The sequence below is a fragment of the Protopterus annectens genome, chromosome 7.part1 (assembly GCF_019279795.1).
Source record: "Protopterus annectens isolate FY-2018-M chromosome 7.part1, PAN1.0, whole genome shotgun sequence".
Classification (NCBI taxonomy): Eukaryota; Metazoa; Chordata; order Ceratodontiformes; family Protopteridae; genus Protopterus; species Protopterus annectens.
In genome coordinates this window covers 280,940,119-280,957,448 of record NC_056740.1, presented here as the reverse complement: position 1 = coordinate 280,957,448, position 17,330 = coordinate 280,940,119, and the positions used below count along the sequence as shown (strand labels likewise).

The 17,330-nt window shown below is 39.1% G+C and overlaps 1 protein-coding gene across 1 annotated transcript in view; it reads right to left on the bottom strand.

Annotated features, from left to right (window-relative positions):
- The window catches only part of LOC122807732 (NUAK family SNF1-like kinase 1), a 721,770-nt gene that overhangs the window by 357,505 nt on the left and 346,935 nt on the right, over nucleotides 1-17,330 (bottom strand). The window lies entirely within an intron of this gene.

Genomic DNA, 17,330 nt, shown 5'->3' with positions numbered 1-17,330 from the left:
TGCCAACAAATTAAGGGCAGGTTGGATGGTAAGAAACACAACCTGTCACTTGTTTGCTGTTTACTTACATTTCCAACCTTGCATCTGACACTTTGTAGATCTAACCTGACAAACCCAGTGGAAGTAAGGTAGCCTGCAGTGCTGTAGTGTTTTTCTTCTCCCAACCACTAGTCATTCACAGTTGTAATCCATTAAAAACAAACACTGAGGGAGTGCCTGCCCTATGTTTACATCTCCTACACTGATCCAATTTTTGGGGATTTAGCAAGTCTAATGAGTTAACACCTCATATGCATCTTCACCATGCTAACAGCCCCGAATCTACAGCATATGAAAAGGCAATCTTGCATCTAGGCAAACTAATGGTGAGGAGACTTGTTTATGTTGGGAAGACTGCACATAATGCTATTTCATCAGGATATATCTGTACAGAGGAGTACTGAACTCCAGAAAGTATGCTCCCATTTGGTCAGCTACATACTGCTTATGCTGGAATGTATTTAAGAAATTTGAAGCAAAGACTTTTACACTTTTATCTGTATGCAGTAGTTGGAAGTGTCCTGATGGCATAGGCATGTTTTCCAAGCCATTTCAGAGGTATACAGGATTGCACTACATGAAAATGGAATGCAGTGTGATAAATATGCACACATGTTTCAGGACAATTCCTTTGATAGCACTTTTAGAATTTCAAAGATGGTTTGCTAACAAAATGTGTCATTTTCCTGTCTATGGGTGGGGGGGGGGGGCAAAGGTGAGTTACTGTTATGGCACAAAGAAGGATATATGTATCATGTGTCGGGGGGAGCAATGGTGAGTTACTGTTATGGTTGCTCTCCTTGTTTTGCATCTTACCTGTTGTTTGTATTTCGCATCTGTAGAGTGTTGTATGTTTCTACAGGGGTAATACTGAGTGGCTACCTTTTCTGCTTTATCTAGTTATGTGTATTATCCTTCTGTTGTCTTTTAGGACATCTAGGAGTATGCCACCCAGGCTTGTCAGTCCTTGGAGATCCCCTTCATTGACACTGAGAACCAGGTCATAGTGGATGCCTTTAGGAAACATGGTGTTTTTCGGTTGGAAAGGGGAAGGGGAGATATGGCATGTAGGATGAAAAATTGGCAACAGACAGTTGCTGATCTGAATGCTGTGGATGGCCACAGTAGGACATATGAGCAGGTGTGCCACAGGGTCACTGACATGATTAAATCTGCATGGATGAGAGCAGCTGCAGTGTGCAGTGACCAGATGGGTACTGGAGGAGGCCCAAACCACAAATGTAGAACAAATTTATCCAAACAACAAAGCCAGTAATAATCCTTTAATAAAAGCACAAAACCTCTCTAGCGCCTCGGCATAAAAGCTTTCCAGGAGATAATACAAACAGAGACATAACATCTCTTATAAAGATACATCAATTATAATAAATCAATCAATAAAACAATTAGCTACTACTATTAGCACTTTACAATAAAAATTTCCAATTACATTCCTGGTTTAATCCACCAGGACTTAAAGTATTATACTTTAAAATGAAGACTGCTTCTTTAGACAATAGCTTTTTTGTTTAAACAAATTGCATTTGTTGCTGTAACTTGTTCTAAAATACAGCCTCTTAAATCTACATAAGCCCCCTCATGCATTTCATTAAAATGGGAATCAATAGGGCTTTCTAATTTTTTATTCTTGATATCTCGAATATGTTCCTGCAATCTGACCTTAAATGACCTCCTACTCTCACCAATATAAAACATATTGCATGTACATTTAAGAGCATAAATAATTCCCACTGTATTACTGTTAAGGAACCACCACTGATAACCAATGAAGAGTTCCTGGCTAATATCAGGGATCCAGAGAGCTCACAGGAGAGCGCAGTACAGCATGTCCTGGATGTGGGAGCAACTGTGTCAGAGGCAGCAAGCATGTCCCAGGAGGAGCTTCCAAGTAGGCTTTGGTACCTCAACAGTTGAATACCGTTGTGTAGTAAAGCAATTTAAATCAATATGTTACTTCTCTGTCACATGTATTTTTGGGGGGACTTAAATATTGCTACAGATTAGAGATAAGATATTAGCTTAGATTAGAGATAACAGCTACATTCTTGTTGAAATGGACATATAAAGGTGTAAAAGTATTACCCCCCTGTGTTACTGTTTATCATGATAATGTTGCTCTTACCTCCTGCTTAACTTTTTCCAGGACAGTCTGGATTACAGAGGAGAATCTCTTCTGCATATGGTAAGCCAAACATTCTTATGTCAGTACTTCTGAGCAATTTAAATAAATATTATTGTGGGCTGTTGATGTCAGGCCTGTTGTGTGTATTGCTGTACTGTCTGCAGTAGTCGCAGCACTGTTACTTTGTTAGCATATATTGCAGTAAAGTAGTGTAGGTATTAATGTAGTCATGTATTTGTTGCTTTTTATCTCAGTTGATCATGATAGTGGGAGTGTGGGCCCTGTGCTACCTGATGTCAGTGTATCAGCAGACTCTGAAGATGATGGTGGCCAAACTGAGGCACAGTCAGGGGATGCAGAGGTTGAATCTGACACTGATGTTGACATATAACCATCCCATGCAATTCCATCAGACTTAGCCAATAGACCTACACCTACCCATTCCAGTGAGGCCACAGATATTGGACAGGTGGAGGGTGAGGCCATTGATCTGGGACGTATGGCCATCGCGGCTTAAGTGTAAGTCTGGCCATAGCAAAAGTGTGGGTGATGTGCCATGCAGGAGGGTTGATAGCAGTGCTTGGAGGGAGCCTGCTGTCCGTCCTCCACCTGGTGCAGGTGTCTTTTTCTATGCCCTCAATGTATGTTTAGGGCCATCATGGATCCACAGGAATGATCCCATAGGTGCTCTAGACAAATCCTCATGGCTGTAGATGTGGCACAGTCTGACATGCGTGACTGCACCCACTGTGTTGCTGATTCAATGGATCTGTTGAATGACACATTTGAATGTGCAGTGTCTGTGATTGAATGTCTGCTGGGAGGGGAATGGCATCCACATGGGCGTAGGTCAGCCACATCATATGCTGTCAGCCAATGTGTCCATGCCCTATCAAACTCTGATAGTGGCAGTACTTCCACAGCTCCATCTATGAGTGTGCTGTCCAGACTGAGATGTGGCAGGCCATGGGGTTGTGCTCCTGGGCATCCCTGTGAAGAAAGCTCATCCAGCAGACATCAGTTACACTCAGGTAGCAGCACTGCATCTAACCATGGGCATAGATATGCCAGTACAACTCTTGGCAGAGCCAGTTCTAGTGGTTGGGGATGATAACGATGAACTGCCACGTCCGCCATGCATGGCTCACACCTGCCTGACATACCAAGATGAAGATCTAGCACAGTGCTTGGCTGTGTTCATGCAGACACTCACACACCAATTTCACCTGGAGGACCCCTACAGACACATGCACAACAGTTACTAATTTTGTCTCACTGGTCATTTGTTGGTGTATCCAACTGTCTGCCTACTTCTCTTTCTTACTCACACACCTTTTCTGTCAATCAAGGCTTCCTGCCCCCCCCCTCACCCCCAGCACCCTGTGCAAGTGATGATAACTGTGCCATCTCCCTGTTTTCTATCTTTTGGATTCAGGGGTACATAAGCTTTGTGTCTGCTGCTCAGGGTGCATAGTTAACTTACTGCTTAGTATATCTGCATTTCTGGTGTTAAACTGTTAATTGTACATTTGTCATATATTGGCTTTAGAAAGTTAGACAGCTGATAGCATCAAAACTTCCCAACTTTATAGTGAATGATCTTGTGAGGGTTGTGAAGTCAGACACTGCAATGTGTATCATTATTTTTTAATTTCTCCCTTAAATGATTTTCCAGGACAAATGTATGGTGTTAAACTGAGGGCATGCAGTGATCAACAACACTTTTGAGAGGTATGACTATGTGAACCTTTGATGCCTGAGGTCTACTACTTAGTAATGGACACATATAAGTCAAATAATTCCCTGTTGTCACATATTAAGGTACTTTCTGTGCAAATTTCCCACCTTTTACTTGCTTACTAGGCCAAGTAATTAAATACAAGGATACGCCATACATTCATATTATTAAACAATGCACTGCAGGTTCAGGACTTACCTTGTAAATGCATCAGTCGACACAGTTTTAGTTCAGGGCTGACTGTCTGGTGCAAGGAGTATACAGCCAATACATAGGGAGGTAAAGTTTGTGTGAGTTGCCTGGCATCAATGTTACTATAAGTATGTGAGTAGGAGGAAGGTTTTAGGCCTCTATCTGGTGAGTGAGTGTGCTATGTTGTTAGCCAATGCAAGGGCATACAGAGCATGCCTACATCTGCCTACATCCACAGCAGCTGGTGGGTCTCCCCCTCTGACTCCTCATCTTCCTGTGGCTGTGGTGACCTTAGTAGGATATGTGGCCCTTCCCCTTGCTGATCCTGTTGAAGCTGTTTCATGGGGATTATGATGTGTAACATGGCACATACTGTGACTATTTTTGTAGATGTCTATGGATTGTACTGCAGGTCTCCCCCAGATGTATCTAGGCACCAGAACTGTGACTTCAGCAGCCCAAACACACACTCTATGATATTTCTGGTTTGAGTGTGTGCCTCATTATGGCGTTCTTCAGTGGGTGTTTCTGCATTTTTGATGGGTGTCATCAGCCATGGTTCCAGTGCATAGCCTGCATCCCCCAGTAAATGACCCTGTGGAATATCCACCCTAGGAAATATTTAGTACAGTTGAGAGGTGTGCCAGATATTTAAGTCATTGCAACTGCCAGTGTTGCCAGCACACATGTTCAAGATCATTCCCTTCGCATTACACATGACTTGGCAGCTGATAGAGTGGAAGCCCTATCTGTTTATGTAGACCCTAAACTGTTCCCCGGATGGTGCCTTCATTTCTATATGTGTGCAATCCATGGCACCCAGTACTTCAGGGTAGTGTGCTACATGGTAGAACTCCTGCATATTTCTGGCTTTTTCCTTTGAACTATGGGGAAGATATATGTAGTCACTGGCATGTTGGAGCATAGCATTAAGGAATTGATGGAGGATCCTGGATACTGATGCCTGTGATGCCCCCAGCATGTCCTCTGTTGGTCTCTGAAAGGTACTTGTAGTAAGATTCTAAGGGCTACATGTACCTTAGTCTCCACATAGGATGGGTTCCACTCAGTTGACTCTGGCTATGAGTTGAGGACAGCAGAGGTCACAGAGTTCCTGTAGTGTGTCCCTGTTCACCGCTCTACAATTTCCACATCATGTAGGCTGTGAAAAGTTACTCGGGGCTGGAACACTCTTCTCCTTCTCAGCCTAGGCCTATTGGCAGCAGCAGCATTGGCTTCAACCTGTAGGACATACAAATGAATTAAAGCAATAACAGCTCCTAACATTCTGTCTGCATAGACTCCTTTCCACGGCTTTATTCCAAAAGTTTAGGAATTTGCTGGAAAAATGAGCACGGAGTGTACACAAATGCATTGTCGCTTGCTGAATAGCTTCACTGTGTTTATTTGGCTGATTAGCATGCAATTCAGCTACTTTTGCTATAATTAGCATGCCACAGTATTTGCCTTGTTTGCGCAGGGGTGCACACCTTTAAATGGTGCTTACTGAATTTAAAACTGTCTGTGGCGTTGTACACATTGGGCCTCGATGAGCACACTGTGAAAAATTATCATGTAGGCTTTATTGAATCACCCCTGTAATTTAAAGCTGACTATAAAGTGAAGTGAGGAAACAGGAAATGGAATGCTAGCCTGCAGAGGAAGGAGATCACCAGCAGAAAATAAGGAAAGAATAGTCGATCCATTATTATAGGTCACTGCTAAAAATCATATATATGTTATGCTTACTTCTGGTGAATTTACCTTTCTAAAGAAGACACAGCTTGTTATGAGAAATATAGTAAAAAATGCATGTAGAAATATAGCAAAAAAATGTATGAAAAGGGTCTGCTTCCAAAGTCTCTGACATAGATGTTTCAGGATTTTAGTATTTACTCCCTGGAAGATCTATGCTACAGAGCTTGTAATAATTTATGGATGTAAATAAGTAGGTGATAGAAATATTTACAGATTTGGAGATGAAAATATTTTTAAGGAAATATGAATGACATTCATCTGATGAAGAGATAAACTGAAGGTGTGGAAAATATGACTAGCTTTTAATTAAAAAAAAAAGATTTGAGTAATAAGTTAAATTGAGGTGCATTTCAGGAACTCAATAGACAGACAGTGGGAGAGAGGAATCACAGTAAGAAAAATGTGAAACAAGAAACATGAGGAAAAGCAGTAGTTTAGGTTACCTAAGTTAGTCATATAAAAACAAAATAAAACAAAAAAAAAGAAAATATTTTAAAATTATTGATTTTTATTTTATTTCTATTTTAAATACAATATGGTATATAATGATTTCCAGGATCTATATCTTCTGGTTTTCTTTCTCTTTCTTTCTTTAATAACTTTTGTATCATGTATGTAATAGTTGACATTCGCTGTTTTGACATGACATGTATTCCATTGTATTGTATGACATCTTGTAATATTTGTTAACTGTGGAGCTTTATTCCCAGGGTCTATAGCTGAAAAGGGCCTTGTCAGACTTTCCTGGTAAACAAATGCTAACAAATGTTATCAAACTGCACATTTCTACAATGGATTTCTGCATTGGTTTTACAGAACTTAGATTATGGCAGTTTAGTGCAGATGAGTGAGTTTATGAGCTACTAATGAGTTTCATACTGTGGTCCTGGATTTGATTCTGTCAAATTATTTGCCAACCTGAGGGCAGCTGCGGTGGTGCAGCAGTTAGCATTGCTGTCTCACAGCAAGATGTTCTCCGGTTCTATCCTCGGCTGGGGTGCCTTCTGTGCGGAGTCTGCATGTCCTCCCTGTGGTTACATGGGTTTCCTCTGTGTGCTCCAGTTTCTTCCCATATCCCAAAGACATGCTGTAGGTGGATTGGGCATTCTAAATTTGCTCTAGGCGTGAGTGCGTGTGTGTGTGTGTGTGTGTGTGTGTGTGTGTGTGTGCCTTCTGTGGAAGGTTGGGTGCTGGGCTGGCAACTCGACAACATAAAACTCCACTGCCAATCACAAGCAGGCAGGTGATCTGCTGTAGTGACCCCTAACTGAGAAAAGCCAAAAGAAGAAGAAACTATTTGCCTCCCTTGTGATTCTAAGAATGCCACTTTAACAAACTGTGCTGCTAGATAGGAAAACCTACCAAAGAAGTAATATTACCTAGTGGGTTTACTCAGTTAACAAATAAAATTAATTCAAAATTGTATTTATTGATATTTATTTACCGGAAAGTCCACTGGGTCGGGGACCCATTTTCAGTGAAGGCTTGAGGAGAAAAGCTCCACAATTAACAGTAAAAAATATATACAGATGACAATTTTTAAAGTAGCAAAAGAGTAAACAAAAGTTAAAAGGTTATAACAAATAAAGATAGAAATAAAAACAAAAATAAAACATAATATACAATACAAAACTCATTAATATGAATTAGAAAATTATGCCTAGATAACCGTTGGTATTGTAATACAAGCAATTGAGTTGTTTTCTTTGGCATTACATGAAACAAAACAAAAAGAACTAAAAGAAAAAACATGGCAGTTCTTGCTGAAAATGGTTATAGCAGCAGATAGCAGTAATAGAGCTGATTCTGTCTGGGTAAAAAGTTATTTTGAGACTATGAAGCTGGCTTAGAATTAAGTAGTCCTGGTTCTATGGTGGTTTGTTTGATTGACAACGGTATTTGTGGTTGTCAAGGAAGTACGTTTTTAATGTTACTATGTATGTCTTTATGCAGTCTATGTGGGTAATATGGGAGGGTAGGGAGTTCCATTTGTTAGCAATGCTATGTGGGAGCAGGCATTGTCCAGCTTTTTTACTGGGCTTGGTTACACTTAGAATAATTTATTGGAGGATCAAAAGGTACCTGAAGGAACATAATTTTGTAGTATTGATGACAGTGCTGACCAGTTATTTGGTCTATACATTCGTTTATGGGCTAGCATTAGCTTAGTATAGCAAATATAGTTAGGTTAATCTAACCAGTTCAGTTCAGTGATTGCTTGGCAGTGGTGTGAGCGGTTAGGATTTCCTGAGGCAAATTTCATTATTTTATAGTAACAGGACTGAAGCTTGTTGCTGAGGGAAAAGTAAAGGTTGGTAAAGGTGGTGCTACCATAGAATTAGGTAGGAATGAGTAAGGTACTTGCCAGTTTTGTTTTGGTGTTTTTGTCCATGTAAAGTTTGTGGTGATAAAGTTTGCCAGGTTTTAAGTGTGTTTTCTTTATTGTGTTGAGAATGTATGTTTCAAAGGTGAGTTTGCCATCAACTGTAATGCCTAGTAGTTTGGCATATTTTACTATTTCTATTTCAGTTTTGTCTTTAGCACAGATTTTGAAGTCTATATATGGTGCTTTTGAAGAGAATAATAGAAGTTTTTTGGCATTTAGTAGCAATTGAGAGTTGTTTAGTCAAGATCCAATCTCTGTAAAGGCATTTTGGGTAGCTGAGAGTAGGTCGGATAAATTATTTGAAGTAGACATTATAGTTGAATCATCGGCATAGTGGATAATCTTATCTAGTTGTGTGACTTTGTGGAGGTCATTAATAAAGATGTTGAAAAGTAATGGACCCAGAATGGAACCCTGTGGGACTCCTATGTTGTTTGACAAATAATCAGACTGAACGTTAAAATAAATAACTAAATACAACCTGGATATATACTGATGAAGATATTACAGCTGAGCCTATACAAGTTACTGTGCTGCTCGATCCCGCAAGTTGCATGTTTTACTAAAACCTCTCTGAGTGAAATGTTAATCCATTGTCAAAACAAGCTGGTATAATTACACACTGAACCGGCCCTTCTGTCCTCTATGATGTGACAAAGAAATGGTCATGTACCAGCGTGACCATGTGCCTCAACTGTTAAAGTGTATACACAACTGTACTACTGGAGAAGGTGAGATGAAGCCACGGGGTCAAACTGAATGTTACAACCTAAGTTATCATCTCAGTATACATGCTGTGGCAGGAAATATTTAATGATAGCTTGCACAGAGGTGTTTATGAGTAACCACTTTGTAATTATGCTATAGCTGTGCCTGTATAGCCTTGTATGCAAAGTTTGCAATGTAGTTTAATTTCAGACTTCAATTTGTTCATGAAATAACTGCTTTGTTTTGGATTTAAAAAAGTGTTTAATGATAGTGTGAAACAAGTTAGCACACAATCCTAGACAGGTTGTCAATATTTTTTGCAAGAGCTAGACACACTTTCTGAAAATGTTAGACACATCTTGGCATCCTCTGCTGCAAATAAAATACGGTTTTGAAGTGAAGTAATAAACACTCTTTTTACACTGTCACAAGGGATTTGATGGTAAGGATCTTTGTTCAAACATTTCAGGGAATGTTCTGTACAGACGCTGAGAAATATTGCACAAGGTTGCTGAAATCGGTCGGGTGTTGATTGAAGATCACTTGCAAATAAATATGAGTCAATGGAGGGTTATGCAGGGTTGAACAATATGAAACTTAAAAAGCCTTTTTAGTTAAATAGTTTGAATGTTACTTGCTAGTGCGTTCATGTAAGTAACCAGATTTAAACACGTACAAATGTGACAGTCATTACAAATGATGGCCCAGCAGTGAATTTTAAATGCATGTTATCAAATGTGATTACCTAATGACAGCCTGATTGGTACTAACCCAGGGTCCAGAATGTGTTTTCAGTATTACATGAGCTCAGTTTCATTTCCTTGCAGTTTGTAAATCTGATGAATATTTACTAAGTTTTGACTATTCACAAGAGTCATGAGTAAAATATATTGATCAAATGTAAAATGATTAGTGTCAGTTGTAATTCCTCAAATACTGAACTAGCTCTCTTGTGATTCAGTGATGGGGTGCTACTGTGACTCTATACATACTTCTCAACCTCTTAGTGCAAGAAATCTTGACAAAGCCTGACAAAATGGGGGGGAGCCAAAAATACAGGGACAGATTTTAAATTTTGCTCTTATAAACTTAGAAAGTTGCTACAGTAACAGGGATTGTGTTAACATACATTTTCTGAGGGATTTGAAGTCTGAAACTCAAATGTATGTTTCAGTCCTCAGATTAACCCAATGATTTTCCAGAAAACTAGTAATTTTATGAGGAACAGACTTAAAATATGAGGCAAAAATCTAGACATTCTGCAAAAATCTGGACAGCTGAGCGGTATGATAATCCCACAGATTTCTCCCCAAAAATGCAGATGTTTCCATGTGTGAACACATCTTGCAAGTGGTAGCAACTTTCTTTTTCCTTCTCCCCTTCTCAGTTTTGGAAGCATTCCTTTCTAAACAGGTCATTGCCTGATGAAACTTTTGATGCTACTGACATCAGTTGTTGATGAGTGATATTTATCATGTCCAGATCTTTTTTCCTTGAATTTGACCTTTAATGTACTTTGCATCATTTGTTTTCACCACTACAGTACTTTGATTCATGAATGAACTCAGAGATCAGAATCTGTTTTTAGTTGTCTATAGTTTGTAGTAGTAAATAATAATGGAAGCGGAGGTAAACTGCATTTTAATATGTTGGCTTGGCTTCTTCTGTAAGAATATTTTACATTTTGCAGGAAATCTGTAGCTGGTTCAAGACTTCTTCCATTTCTGCCTAATTTATAATTACTGGAACAAAAACATAGCTTTAACAACAAAAAAAACATGCACCTTTGTAGACAACATTGTGTCTTTGCTATTTAATGTCTTATCAACACTTGCCATAACATTTCTGCGAAGGAATGAGTCATTTAATTTCATGGTTACAATCACCATCTGCAAAGACCCTTGAGCCCAGGAAATTAAACTCTGTCACTGGTTCAGCTGCTTCACCATGTATTAATTAATAGGACTAGATAGCATATTAATAGGACTAGATAGCAATAAGTTTTATCAGTGGTGATTACCAAGTCAGGTGTTATGCTTTTTACTTTTACTTTCATTAACAGACTTTTCAGTTCTTCCTTCATTCTCACATTCTGCCGTCAGAGTGGTATCATTATATTTTTCCCAATAATTCTGATTCTAGCATCTGATTCATCTAACCCAGTATTTTGCATGACACTTTCATCATAAATTAAATAATTAGAGTGACATTATACAACCTTCTTCAACTCCTTTTCCAATCGTCATCTAGTCATTTATTACATATTAAGCTCTAACTGTTGCTTGTTAGTCTGCAAACAGATTCTTCAGTAAACCAATACGGTAATCTGGTATCTCCATTTCACTAAGAACTTATCTATTTTATCTTATTTATTTGCATTTGTTTATCAGGATAGTCTATGTGGGCTATTGCCCCTTTTCTGTGGAGGCTTGGGGAGGAAAGCTCCAAATATTCCAGCAAAATGAAAACACAAAGATATAACAGAATAGTAAATTAGGAAGTAAGTGTCTACAAAAGTAAACATGCTAATAAAATAAAGATACTAATACATAATAGAATAGTATACTTAAGCAATAATTCACAACTGGGTGTGGGTAATGCTGGATTTACCCACAGGTGGTGTGATTTAATCATGAGGGTGAAGACCAATTGATCAAACAAAGCCAACCGTAAGTCTATGGGTTATTGCTACTATACAATGACTATTTAAGAAAGAAATTGCTTACCTTTCTTAAATAATGCCTTTGTAAAACAGCACTGTAGTGGTTCTTTGCATTCTTCCATGTTTGCTAATGTGCTGTGAATGTGTATGTGAGTTATATTCCCACGTTTTCACAGTACATAAGTGCTTTTTAAGAGAAGCAAAAGCTAAAAGAGAACTTTGTTGCTGTTTTTTTTCCCTTGCTAATGTTAATGCAAGAAACCTGGACAAAGCTCAATGTAATAGTGGTGGTGAGGGGAGGGAATAAAGGTCCAAAACTAAACATAAACTTATAGGTTTTGTCTTAGCATGCATTTTCTGAAGGATATTTATTTATTTGTTTATTTAACATTTGTTTGCCAGGATAGTCTGAAGTGTCCGTTTTCAGCCGAGTCCTGGGGAGAAAAGCTCCACAAGTTTACAGAGAGAAAAAAATTACAAAAGAAACATTACAGAGTACAGATTGCAGACTTTACAGCAATTAGTATACAACAAGGGGATATTATCCCTTTTTGTTGAAAATACAAGTGTACAAAATATACAATGAGAGCAGATAAGAACCTGGCAGAGCATTGCAAGATATTTCACAACTGAATAAGTGTATATAAATGTTTAGGTTTCCATATATACATTCAAGCAAATACACATGTAAGAGTGTAATATGAGGGAGGGAATAAAGTCCAAACTAAACACATAACTTATAGTTTTTTTCTTAGCATGCATTTTTCTGAGAAGGATATTTATTTGTTTTATTATTAACATTTTTGTGCCAGGATAGTCTGAAGTGTGTGTTTTCAGCGCCGTCCTGGGGAGAAAAAGCCACAGAAGTTTAGAGAGAAAAAACAAAGAAACAAAACAGACAGAAGACAGATTGCTTACTTTAATTAGTATAGTACACAACAACATATATTATCCTTTTGTTGAAAATAGCGTACAAAAATATCTGAGCAATAAGAGAACCTGGCCCAGAATTGCAAGAGATTTTCACAACTGAATAAGTGTATATAAATGTTTAGGTTTCCATATATATATTCAAGCATATATATATATATATATATATATATATATATATATATATTTATACACACACACACACATGTGCTTATATATACTAGGTTATTGATCATACATGGATAGGTATAGTCAGATGGTGTTATTTATGTTGTTCAGGACTGATGGGGTATAGAAACAGTGAGAGGATGAGGCTTCAGGGGAAGTCAATTACAGTTGCATAGATGGTTGGTGAAGAGGTGTGTTTTAAATAGGCTTTTGAAAGAGGGCGTGGGGTTTTGTAGTCTGATGTCAGGGGAAAAGTTTTCCCATATTTTTGCTATTTCATGGGCAAATAGTGATTCACCCGGAGTTGTTTTTGCATGTGATGGTTTTGATTAAGGCTTTGTTGGAGGACTGAAGTTGTAATATGAAGCCTTAACCTCAAATGTCTCTCATTATTTAATGACTTCAGTCTTAGTGGATTTTTATGAAGATAAGACAAAAACTATGAGGCAAAAATCTGGACATTCTGTGAAGATCTTGACAATTCAGAGGTATGACAGTCTGTGGAGATTTTAGTTGGGACAGGAGAGAAATACAAGGAAAATCAGGTGTATTTCTTTTTCATGAAAACTGTACCTGATTTTTCTTATATTTTGCTCTGTTCTCCATCACAAGTGTTAGTATAAAAGTCTGGATGCTCAATGGTACTTCAGTGAACAGACATTTTTCTATTGGTATATGATCAATTTATAATGGGCACACTGGATGGGCTGTCCAATTATTGTGCATGTTTTTGAATACTACTAACAAGTCATTATATAATAGAAAAATAAACACTGCATAAAGCTTTAATTATGCACAATCTAATAATGAATAGGTGTAGTTTGTATATGCTTGAAGATGAAATACTAGGTGAAAAAAACATACATCCAGATATAAATAAAGCCTATATGGTCCTTTTACACAGTGTGCATGGTAGTGCACTGTTTTGGTTTCAGTAAGTGGCTCTACATGGTATGTAGAGCCGTGCACAGCCGCACAAAGTAAACACTGTGGCATGCAAATTATAGCATAAGCAGCTGAACTGTATGCTAATCAACCAAGCCAAGATGGAAGAGTTATTCAGCAAGCTGTAAAGCAACCATGTAGACTCAGTGCTGGTTTTTCCTGTGGATTCCAAAACCTATTGGAATACTGCCACAGAAAGTAGTCTACACAGACACAATGTTAGGAAATGCTGTTGCTTTAATTCATGTGTATGTGTAATAGGTGGAAGTCTATGTTGCTGCTGCTGGTAATAGATCAAGACAAAGAAGGAGAAGAGTTGTCAGACCCCCAGTAAATTATCACAACCTACATGATGTGGAAATTGTAGAGCTCTACAGGGTGGATAGAGACACACTGCAGGAACTCTGAAACCTCTGTCATCCTCAAATCAGAGCGAGGGGAAAACTGAGGGAACCCATCCCAGTGGAGACAAAGGTATGTGTAGCACTTATAATCTTAGCTACAGGTACCTTTCAGAGACCAACAGGGGACATCCTGAGGATGTCACAGGCATCAGAATCCAGAATCCTCCATCAATTCTTGAATGCTATGCTCCAACATGCTAGTGAACACATATATTTTCCCTGTACTCCTGAGGATAGGGCCAGAAATATGCAAAAGTTCTTCCCTGTAGCACACTACCCTGAAGTACTGGGTGCCATAGATTGCATGCATGTAGAAATTAAGGCACCATCCAGGGAACAGGGGATGCTCTACAGTAATAGAAAGGGTTTGTAGTCTGTTAACTGCAAAGTTGTATGTAATGCCAAGGGAATCATCTTGAATGTGGGTGCTGGCAACCCTGGCAGTTACCACGACTCACATATCTGGCACACTTCCTACCTGTATTTGATGTTCACTAGGGGGAATATCCCACAGGGTCATTTACTGTAGGATGCAGGTTATGCACTGGAACTGTGGCTGATGACACCCATCAGAAATGCACACACACCTGTTGAAGAATGCCATAATGAGGCACATGCTCAAACCAGAAATATCATACAGTGTGTGTATGGGCTGCTGAAATCACAGTTCTGGTACCTAGATACATCTGGGGATCCCTGCAGTACAATCCATGAACATGTGCAGAAATATTAACAGTATGCGCCATGCTACATAACATCATCCTGAGAAGACAGCTTCAGCAAGATCAACAAGGGGAAGGAGCACACATCCCATCAGTGCCAATGTCACCACAGCCACATGCAGGTGAGAAGTCAAAGGGGGAACCAACAGCTGTTGTGGGTGTAAGCAGATGTAGGCATGCTCTGTATGCCCTTGCACTGGCTAACAAAACATAGCACACTCACTCACCACCTAAGGGCCTAAAACCTTCTTCCTATGCACATACATATAGTAACACTGATGCCAGGCAACTCTCACAACCTTTACCTCCCCATGTATTGGCTGTGTACTGCTTATATCAGACAGAGTCAGCCTTGATCTAAAATTGTTGCAACTGCTGGATTTACAAGGTAAGTGTTGAACCTAGATTGTACTGTGAAATAACATGAATGACTGGCATAGACTTGCATTTTGTTACTTGGTAGTGTGAGTAGGTAAAAGGTGGGAGGCATGCACAGAAATAATGTTAACATGTGACAGCATAGACTTTTTTGACTTACATGTGTCCATTATTAAGTAGTAGGCCTCAGGTATCAAAGATTCACACAGTCATACCTCTCAAAAGTACTGATGGCAACTGCATGCCCTCAGTTTAGCACCATATGTTTGTACTGGAAAAACATTAAAGAGAGAAGTTAGAAAGTAATGATTTACATTGCAGTTTCAGACCTCACAACCCTCACAAGGTCATTCACAATAAAGTTGGAAAATGGTGATGCTATAGCTAACTTCCAATATTTGTCAGAGGTACAATTACCAGTTCAACATCACCAATGCAGATATACTAAGCACTAAGTCAGCTATGCACCCTGAGCATCAGACACAAAACGTATGTATTCCTGAATCCAAAAGGTACAAACTAGGGCTATGGCAGGAAGCCTAGGGTGACATAAAAGGTTGGTGAGTGTGTATAAGTAAGAAGGAGAAGCAGACTGACATTTGGATAAAACAACAAATAGCCAGTGAGACAAAATGAGTTTTAAGCTGCATGACTTAACCATTTAACTGCTGTGTGTGTGCCCATAGGTGTCCTCCCAGTGAAATTGATGTATGAGTGTCTGCATGAACACAGCCAAGCTCTGTTTTAGCTGTAGCTGTACACCTTAGAATGTCAGACAGGTGTGAGCCATGCATAGTAGAGGTGACAGTTCATTGTTGTTGTCCTCAACCATGAGAACTGGCTCTTCCAGGAGTTGCACTGGCACATCCATGCCCATGGTCAGATGCACTGCTGCTACTTAAATGTGACTGATGTCTGCTGGATGAGCTCCCCTCATGAGTACACCCAATACCACAACTCCATGGCCTGCTACAGCTGGATGTGGACAGCTCACCCACTGATGGAGCAGTGGACATATGCCACTATGGGAGCATGATAGGGTATGGCCATATTGGTTAACAGCAGATGATGTGACTGACCTATGCCCACAAGGATACTATCCCCCTCCCAGCAGATGCTCCATCACAGATGCTGTCCATTCCAATGTGTCATTCATCTGATCCAATTAATCAGCAACATGGTGGAGGCAGTCATGCATGTCAGCCTATGCCACATCTACACCCCTAAGCATTTCTCTAGAGCACCTATGGGAATGTGCCTGTGCCTCCATGATGGTCCTAAACATATGTTGAGTGACATGGGAACAGACAACTGGATCAGGTGGAGGATGGACAGCACGCCTCCTCCAAGCACCCCTAACAACCCTCCTGCGTGGCACCTGACCATATCTTGGCTATGGCCAGAGTCAACAGGCACTGAAGCCATAGTAACCACACATCTCTGATCAATTGTCTCACCCTTCACCTGTCAAACATCTGTGGGCTCAACAACCTCTGCACCCCCCCAACTGTGCCTCTGTTTGGCCATCATCAGCAGCATCAGTATCAGAGTTTCTGAAATCAGGTGGTATAAGTCACACACTTCCACTGTCAAGATCACCTGTGATAATAAGCAACAAACACAGGGAAAATTAATAGCTAAACTACTATACTCCAATATATGCTAAATAAATAACAGTGCTACCATTATTGGACAGTACAGCAATACACACAACAGTTCTGACATCAACATCACACACTAAAAAATTTATTTGAATTGCTCATCAGTACTGACATAAAAAACAACAAAGAAGGAAATGTCAGGAGCTGTGGCTTGACACTTTATTGAATTACTTAAGTGCTTTTGCCCAGGTATAAAAGACTTCTTCAGAATAACCATACAATCAAACTGAATCCTTTTATAAAACTCCAGCACCACGTGACATACTTATTTGATGCTTAATTGGAAAAATGTAAAAAGACATTGCATGGAATTATTACATACAAATATTTAAAACCACTAATAAATTAGGCAGAGGACTTTAAAAGCAAACCTATGTACAAGGACACCATATGCACACCGCTATAAAAATTCAAAACAAAAATACATAAAAACAAACAAAAAAAAAAAAATATATATATATATATATATATATATATATATATATATATATATATA